Raw genomic sequence first — 9,729 nt, forward strand, 5'->3', positions numbered from 1 at the left:
TTATTTGCGCTGACTGCCATGTCTTAACTGTCTTCAAAGTGCTATATTAGAAGATTCATTTTGAAATAAATATAATGACCTATGCTTATATCTGGGACTCCAGTAAAAGTTAATTTTGAGGAGCCCTGGGATATTTAGGACACACTTTTATGAGGACACCTTAAGGGATATAGAGCTAAATTGTATTATCGTTCCCATTTATATGGCAGGTTTTAATTTTGTTTCCTATTACTCTCTGCACTCCCAATAGTGGCATCATTCACCCCCACTCACTGCACGTGACTAACAAAGCCTTTCCTAGTGAAGAAGTACACTCCCCTCTGACTCAGCTTCAAGCTTGCCCACATGGCTGGGTTTGGCCAATGGAACGTGGGCAGGACTGAAACGTTCCATACGTGCTGTTTGGAAGAGCCATCTTGAAGAGCCATCAAATGTTCTCCTTCACACTTTAACCTTCCTACCATGAGAATGGCATGTACAAGAGGGCTGCCCCTGCAGTCTGGAATGCAGAAGGCATGCAGTCAGAACGAAGAGGGCATATACCATCCACCTGCAAGTAAATCTAGCCAATATCTAACATGAAAAAGAAATAAACCTTTGTGTTTAAGCTGCTGAAATTCGAGGGCTATTTATCACTGCAAGAATACACTGTCTAAGTTCACTGATACAAAAATCCAAGATTACTGCCCTGGCCGGTTTGGTTCAGCGGTTAGAACGTCGGCCTGCGGACCAGAGTTCGTTCCCGATAAGGGCACGTACCTCGGTTGCAGTTTGTCTCTACCCCGGTTGGGGTCGTGTGGGTGGCAACCGCTTGATGTGTCTCTCTCACATCGATGTTTCGCTCTTTCTCTTCCTCCCTCTCTCCTTTGGCTCTATCTGAAGATAAATGCAAAACAAAACAAAAACAAAAAACAAAAAAAAATGTCTTCGGGTAAGGACAAAATATCAAGATTACTTTTGCCTAAATTTGAATAGATGAGAATTCCACTTTAAACCCACCTGTAGACCCTATCTCACATAAGATGCAACTCCAGGTACTTTTAGGAACTTGCTATCACCCCTCTTCACTACAGATGGGCTCAGATCTCATAACTGAGACAATTAATGGAAGACCTACAAGTAATGCAGATTCAACCCCAAAATGATAAACATTTTTCTGTTCCCCCAACAAGAGCTAAAAGTCTGAACAGGAGCTGTTCCCAGACCCATTTGATGACCAGCTCCAGAAATCTGTATTACCTTCTCCCATGCAGATCTTTCAGCTATAGGGTTAATAGCTTTATACATTTCACTGTAAAACCTTTTCTAGAGAATGGGAATAGCAGCAGTCACACACACACACACACACACACACACACACACACACAAGAGACCAGAGGCCATTTACCACTCAACACTTCTCAATGTTCTCTTCTGTATTTGATGTCTGGCAACCAGCTCCAGTGGGGAACAGCTGGAAGAACCCAGCTCTAGGCAAGGGACAAAAGGCAGAGGTGGTACCAGCACAACACACCTGAGAAACCTGGTCCACACCAACTCGGCATGAACTACCTGAGACATGAGAAAAGGGGGACAGAAGAAAGAGGCCGTGGAATTTTTCTCCCAATAACATATAATTTAATATGACAAGATGCAAGTTAAGAGACAATAAGTCACCTCAGTGGGGTTTGAGCATCAACTGTATCCTCAGCCCTTGGTTTTCTTTCACACATCAAGTCACATAAAGAAATGATCAAGTTTCCCCAAGGTTGGAGGGAATGTGTCCCTTGAAATAAAAAATCAAGCCATAAGGAAATAAGACCAAGTTAAATTGTCACTTTGACTTGAGCTCTGAAAAACAGATTTCTGCACTCTGCTTTTCTGGACATTGAATGAAAAGAAAGGGACTCGTTCCCTTAACATTCGTCTTGATTTTTGTATGCCAGTCTTGCTGATGAGCTGTTTTTTCCCTTAAAATTAAAATTCTCTTTTCCTCCCACCCACAGGATAGAATGCCAAGTGCTATTCTCTGATCAGCTATTGATTCTGTGCCATCTGCTACCTATGAAGCGTGATTCCAAGGAAAGCAATGGTGTGGTATCTCTTGGCTTAAATTATTCCAGGCAAAGTGCTAGACACAAACCTGTGTATTCCCTGACTGACACCATGATTTGTTTATGATTTTTTATTATTATACATTGCACCTAAATGAATTCACAAAACATAATGAAAATTTGCATTTGAGTTAAAGTTGAACAGAAGGTTTTTAAACCATTATTTTCCTCAATCAGGAGGTTCTCTGGGACCTGCCAGCCATCCAGATAACTTTCTAATAAAACATCATTTCCCATAACTTTTTTATGCTTACTTCTGGCAATGCTATCCCTTACACTTCTTCTTTAGGTAAAAAAAAAAAAAAAAAAAAATGTCAATGAAGAAAATCTACACTATTCTTTAATTTGAACTTCATCATTTATTAAAAATAGTGTGGTGACAAAGGACATTCTTATAACTACTGGTCAAAAGAGAAGTTTAATATAATATTATCATAAGAATCACAATAACACTCATTTTAAACATGTAGCCATGAATGAGCTGAACATTCGATATTATTTCACATGATGATATTTCTACTTTCCAACATCTTTGGACTTTCCCTCCTCTATTCACCTAACCATCTATTTTGTACCCATTCTCTCCAATGATGTTTTCAAGGAACAGGGATAGATTAAGCCAATTCAAGAAAGAAGAGATGGAGCTGTTGTTATAAACATGGTGATTTATTGGCCACTCAAAAATAGAAACCAAACCACCACTGTATCTACCTGGGACCATGACAAGAAAATTAAGGATCAAGATGACTGTCTTTTTTTCCCACAGGTCATAGTGTCTGCCACACATAGTTACAGAGTAACCTCTATGGGACAGGCACTGTTTAAGCAGAAGAAAAAGGAAAATGTTCCTGCCCTCTTGGCATTTAGTTTAGTGGGGACCACAGACATTAACCAGTTATTTAAAATATTTTAAAAATAGTAAAATTGCACAAAGTAGACACATTAGATGCAGAGCCAGTGGATTTTGAAAGGACAGTAAATGCTTCCTTAAGGTAAAGTTGAGGATAAAATCTTAAGAATAAACAGAAGGTAACCAGCCAAGTGTTGCTACGACCTTTCAATTAGTACACAGTATACTTAAACCCCTTCTTTTCATATGTCTGCTTTATTCTTCTGTCTATGCAGTTTCTTTTGCCCAGACCCCAGAATAAGTGACTTAAAATTTGGAAATTGCACGATCATTTGGCTGTTACAGGTAGATTATGGCCTGTGTTCTTAAAGTGGAGAATCTGATGGACTCAGCCTGGTCTATGGGAGGCTTCAGCTAATATTAGGTGCTGCCACGGGTTCAACCAGCCTCTGGAGGTGAATGAAGCAGCGAGGGTCTTCAAGCTCAGGACTGTGGTTGTGGTCAGGATGATATGCATCAAGGAAAAGTGGGTTGCAGCAAGTGCAGTAGGTGAATGACATGTCTAGAATACAGATGTTTTTGTGCACACACACATGCAGTGCCTCATGGGGAGTGCTCTGTGCTGTTTCTCATGGGTGGTGAACCGTTGTGTGCACCCTAATCCAGCTCCTTGTGTGATTGCTGGACAGCTTGTGGCAGAAGCTGAGGAATGGCCAGAGGCACCAACAGATTGTGACTATTGAAATAAACCTGAATTCCTTGGGAAAGGTATTCACAACCTTGGCTTGACTAGCTATAGTCTCTACCCCTGTATAAATTGTTATTGCTGCTTTGAAGAGAATAAGTTTAATGCTACATGATTTGAATATTCACAATAAAATTACTCTATTAGTATGAATCTAGTAGGAAATTGTTGGGTTCTAGAGCCAGACAGACCCCAAATTGAATCTAAATACTATCAAAGTTACCTAACATGGTTAAGCTGCAAGATCCTCATCCATAAAGCTGAGATCATAACAATGCCTGAGTACCAGTTAAGAATTTTGTGGGAGCCCAGCTAGTGTGGCTCAATGGATTGAGCATCATCCCATGGACTGAGAGGTCCTGGTTCAATTCTTGGTCAGGACACATGCCCAAATTTTAGGCTTGATCCCCAGTCAGGCGTGTGCAGGAGGCAGCCAATTGATGTTTCTCTTTCACATTGATGTTTCTATCTCTCTCTTCCTTCCTCTCTCTCTCAAAATAAAAATAAATAAATAAAAACATCAAAAGAAGAACTTTATGGGGGAGCATAGAATAGACCACCCAAAATAACAGTGGCTTAAACATATGGTTTAACTCTCTCATAAAAGGAGCATGGATAGAAGCAGTCCAAAGCTGTAGGGTGGCTCCAGAAAGTCATCCAAGACCCAAGACCTTTCTGTCTTTTTACTCCCCCATGCTCAGCACTGGCTTCCACCCTCAGGATACCACAGTCCATGTTGGCTGGTAAATCATTAGGGACCATATCTGTATTCCAGAGAGTAAAAAAGAGAAAGTGGGCTAGAGGGTGTGTTCAAAAGATAGCATCTCCCAACAGCTTAAGTTTCACACAACAGTGCTGTGCACATTTCATTGATCAGTACTCCGTCCTGTCTGCATGACGCTACAAGGTAAGCTTGGAAACGGAATCTTGAGTTGGCACTCTGTCACTTTAGATACTATTTGGGTGCAAAGGGGAAAAGAAAAATCAGGGTGGTAGACAACCAGCAATCTCTGCCACAATGCTCCTCACAGCATTATTGTGCAAATAAAATGAGTGAATACATGTTAAACTCTTAGCACAAAGCCAGATTCATTGTCAGCCCTCAGAAACTACCATTATTATTGTTAGCCATTTGCCAGGGACATAACATTCTATTATTTAAAACTCATTAAGAAGGAAATTCTCTATAATTCTGCAAGATGTAAATTTCTTTATCCTATTTGATACTGATTACATTTTAAAGGAAATGATTTAATAAAGCCATAGACATAATACGTAGAAAAAGCAGTTAAACCAGTAGCTAAAAATTATACTTTAGAGAGTTGATAAATCAACAACAACAACAACAAAGTTAAGTAAAAGATCCAAAGCTAGAAAACTTCATATATTGAGGAGGAAACAGTTTTCTTAAATTCTAGAATAATTCTCAATAAACAACTTAGAAGAGAGGATAAGCGAATGTGGGTTCTTCCTCAATGCCTCACAGATTTTCACAGTTCAGCACAGAACGTACGTGGGTGGAGAATGAAGGGGAAGCGGCAGTGTTCCTGTTCTCCCTTAGATGTCTTTAGTCTCTGCTTGCTGACTTTTCACTTTCTATTTTCTCCAGCCTTTCCTTTTCTCTCTTTTTCTCTAAGTCTCCGTCTTCTCTTTGCATTTTCCTTTGGGACTGTCCTGTCATGTTTCTTTGCCATGTTTTTGAGGGTTGATGCAAATTGTAACCACAGCCTTTTATTCCTTGTTAGACTATATATCACCCTGAATCACTGGGTCCAAGCAAGTGATGGTGCCAGGTACTTTTCATTCTAATTCTCCCTTTTAATGCTCTCTCAGAACTAAAATGGAAATATACTGCTGGGAACATAGTAACAGAAAGTATTTCAGCATCACACAGACCTGGGTGTGTGCTACCTCATGAGCAGTGAATTCATTGTTCTCAGCCTCAGTTTATCTTGCCCTCAAACTGGTATAACAATAGCATATGTTACATAAGGACTTTTGTTAAGGATTACGTATGGTAATGAAGGTAACTTCACAGCATAGTAAGAAACATGGAGCAAATAAATGTTAGCTCTGATAATGATGATGATAGCAATGAAATTAGATAGGAGAAAATCCACAGTCAAGCTTTTAGTATCTACAAAATATTGTTGCTAAATAATAATTATTCTACTATGTAATTAGATCAATAAAAATTTTCCACATTGAACCAAATGAACAAAAACTCCAAAACTATGCTATGCTTGATTCATCTATTGGGTAAATTCCATTATCTGATAGGATACTACCAATTATCTAAAGTTTGTCTGTGACTATAGTCCAATAGCCAGTTATGCATCATCTGTGTGATGAAATCTGATTCCTTAGTCTCAGCCTTCCACCATTTGGTCTAACTCAGAAATATATCAGCTCTTGGTTTAACTGTTTTCTTGTACCTTGGAATTATTCTCTCGCTGTTAATTTTCCCAAGGCAGAATAATCCAGACTTTCTCAAATAATTCATACTATATCAGTCCTCACTGATATACCTTTAGTAGAATTGGTGTGGATACATTTATTCTTTGCCTGGCCAAATGCTCCCACACATTCATTTCCTTCCCAAACACGTATGATGTTTTTCTATCTAATAGTCCTTTTCCCAAGGCACTGACGTATCTTGACAGACTTTTGGTACCTCTATCAAAAACAAAGATTCTTAATCTGTTCTGGCTGACAGGTGTTTTGGAAAGCCCGACGAAAAGGATAGATATTTTCTCTGGGGGAAAAATGCACACATGTTGCTGTGGAATGAATGTCTGTGTCCTCCCAAAATTCAAATGTTGAAATCCTAACTCCCCAGGTGATGATAGCATTAGGAGGTGGGGAATTTGGGAAGTGATAAGGTCATGAGGGTGAGCCCTCGTCAATGGGATTAGTGCCCTGATAGGAGAGACCTGAGAGAGCTCCCTGGCCCCTTCATCATGTAAGAATTACACAGACTGCAACCTGGACGAGGGCCTGCTCTGGACCAAACTGGCACCCCGATCTTCACTTCTAGCCTTCAGAACTGTGAGAAATAAATGTCTGTGGTTTATAAGCCACCAGTTTATGGTATTGTTTATAGCAGCCCAAACAAAGGCATCACCAAATTGCCAAGTGCTGCTTCTCCCTTCCCTTTTGCCATTTATTTTCTCCCCCAAAATCTATGCTTTTCAAAGTCAGCTCCTTCAAATCCCATGTGCTTTCAAACTCCTACCTATGGCCCATGCTTTAATCTACCAGGCACACTTCCAGTATTTCCAGATCTCCTATGATGGCTGGCCTCGGCTTGGATCAGCTCTCGTCAATTCTAGCCCCCCTCTTCTCTATCCCATAATGATTTCAGTCCTCCCCTGCTTACTGCAAGGCCTCGGTGTAGGAAGCAATGAGTTATAGTGTGAGAGACCCTAGGCTGAATTTTGCTTTCTGTTTTTTTATCTGAGTTTTTAAAAAAATATATTTTTATTGACTTTTTAGAGGGAGAGGAAGGGAGAGAGAGAGAGAAACATCAATGTGAGAGAGAAACATTAATTGGCTGCCACCTGCACACCCCCAACTGGGGATGGAGCCCAAAACCCAGGCATGTGCCCTGATGGGGAATTGAACTGGGACCAATCAGTCCATGGAAGGATGCTCGATCCACTGAGCCACACTGGCTGGGCTATCTTAGAAGTTGTATAAAGTTTGGCCATCTCTGTCTCTAAATTATGTTGAATCTGTTGTTTTGGTATAGTTTTGTTTTTTTCTTTCTTCTCCGTCTATATTGTTTTTTTGTGTGAAATATTGGGACATAGGGACAAAGGTGGCCGACATTGCCATGAACTATCTGGAGTTCCTCAGAGGTAGCTCTGCCACCAGTGAAGAGGATAGATCAAAAGAAATGCTAAAAAGTGTAAAAACGAAATAGAAGGCTATTTTAATAGTGTAAGCAAAGTATAATGAGGGCCATGCTTTGTAGCTGAAGAGGATCTAGTGGGTTTAATTATATTAAAAATTAGCCATTGAATTGTCATTATCAGGGAACGATTTTGACATAAAGACAAGACGATGGGGCTGATTTGGGCAGATGGACAGTGCATGTAAGGGGAATTTAATGAGTTTAATTTCAGAACTAAGAATCAGGGATGCCTGAGAAATATCAGGAGGACTTATAAATAGAGAGCACAAAAAGTTTAGAACTAAAGATAGAACCCTGGGAGTCTACAGCATAAAGCTGAGAGAAGAAGTTGTGTTCATGGGTGAGGTTTTTCAAGGTAAGGGGTAGAAAAGAGAAGAGTAGAGGAAAGGCTGTCAGGATGAAAACTCGGGAGACTCTTCCATTGATGGTGTAGGCAGAGGAAGAGGAGCCAGTAGAAAGACCAGAAAAGCAAAAGATGTCAACAAGGCAGGGAGGGAAACTAGCAGAAGCCTATCTTGGAAGTTGAAGGTAGGATCAGTTTCTTGATGGGAGTGTTGATCCGCCTTATAAGTACAAAACAGAAAATAAAGGAAGAAGTGAAGGAATCAACATCAAAATAGCTTGAAGACTGGAGATCTTTGGAAATTTTTAGCATTAGGAGTTCACTATGATGTCTGCCAAGAACATTTCGTACAGATTGGTGAGGGTGAAATCGGATCACAGGGGGTCAAGGAATAGGTAAGAGGTGAGGAATCGGAAGCAGGGAGTACAGACCTCTTATCTATAGTCCCTTATCCATTGCAGTCCTTAAAGAATAAAATAAGGGCAGTAGTTCAAGTCATACACCTAATAATATTCTAATAACATTAAACACTCCTGGCCTGTGGCATTTCAACTATAGGTGTATACACATTCTTCCCCATTTTAAATGGAAAGTTTCTTTATGTAAGGATATGCATCTAAATCATGTCTGAAGCATGTAGTAGTGCACACTATGATGAATTTATTAAGAATTTGTTGGCCAAGGCATGAACCAATGAAAGACTCGGGGAGCTAAGACCCAACTCTGTTCCTGATCCCGTAGAACTTAGTCCCTTTTCCAGGTGTCATGCCTATAGTAATGTTTAGCCTCCCATTTGAAACAATGGAGAGATGCTGACCCCTAGATTATTTTGAGATGTGAGTGGTAGCTCCTGGCATCCAGAGCCGAGGACATGTTAGGATGCAGAGACTCTGACAACCAGCTGAGGTATGTAAATGACCACTGAAAGCCCTTTTTTAAAAAAGGTTTTCAGCCTGGCTGGTGTCTCTCAGTGGATCGAGCATCCTCCCATGGACTGAGAGGTCCTGATTCGATTCCTGGGCAGGACACATGCCCTGGTTGTGGGCTCAATCCCCAGTAGGGGGCCTGCAGAAGGCAGCTGATCAGTGTTTCTATCTCTCTCTCCCTTCCTCTCTCTCTTTAAAAAATCAATAAAAACCTAAAAAAGGAGGGGAGGTGTTCAAATCCGAATGTGCTTCACCATTTATGTCCTTGCACAAGTAAAGACATCTCTCATATGTAACTACCCACGGGCATTATTTAATTTTATTACTGTTCTCTGCGGTGCTGCCAGGCAAATAACCATTGAGCCTATTGTGATTAATAACATGGTTTGCATGTATTATTCGATTTCCAAGCCCATCTCAAAGCGAGACTCCAGTGCGGGCCTCCAGATCTTCTCCACATCAGCTCTGTTTTGAAAGGAAGGCTCGGATGGCTATAGATTTCCGAGAACACACCACTGAGCATGAAGACAAAAGCAACAGCAGGTACGCACAGCCACAGAAAGGGAGAGAAAACAACCCAGAGCAAATGTGCCAGAGCTTAATTTCTAAGAGGAAAGAGCGAAGGAAGAAATGTGGACCAAAATATCTGATGCAAGATTTCATAATCTGTTTCAATTTCACCCGCAGCGTGGCTTCCTATCTAGGCCAATGGTGTTTTTTCCGAAAGCCAAGTAAAGAAGTACAATAGGAGGTTTTCTGTTAAGCTTGTAATCTAAATATCTAGACATGCTTAATTTCTTCACCTGACTGTAGTGGCCATATCCTTAACATTTCCATGAATTTGGCTTGAATTCCT

This window comes from Molossus molossus, unplaced genomic scaffold, assembly GCF_014108415.1.
Source record: "Molossus molossus isolate mMolMol1 unplaced genomic scaffold, mMolMol1.p scaffold_m16_p_10, whole genome shotgun sequence".
Classification (NCBI taxonomy): Eukaryota; Metazoa; Chordata; class Mammalia; order Chiroptera; family Molossidae; genus Molossus; species Molossus molossus.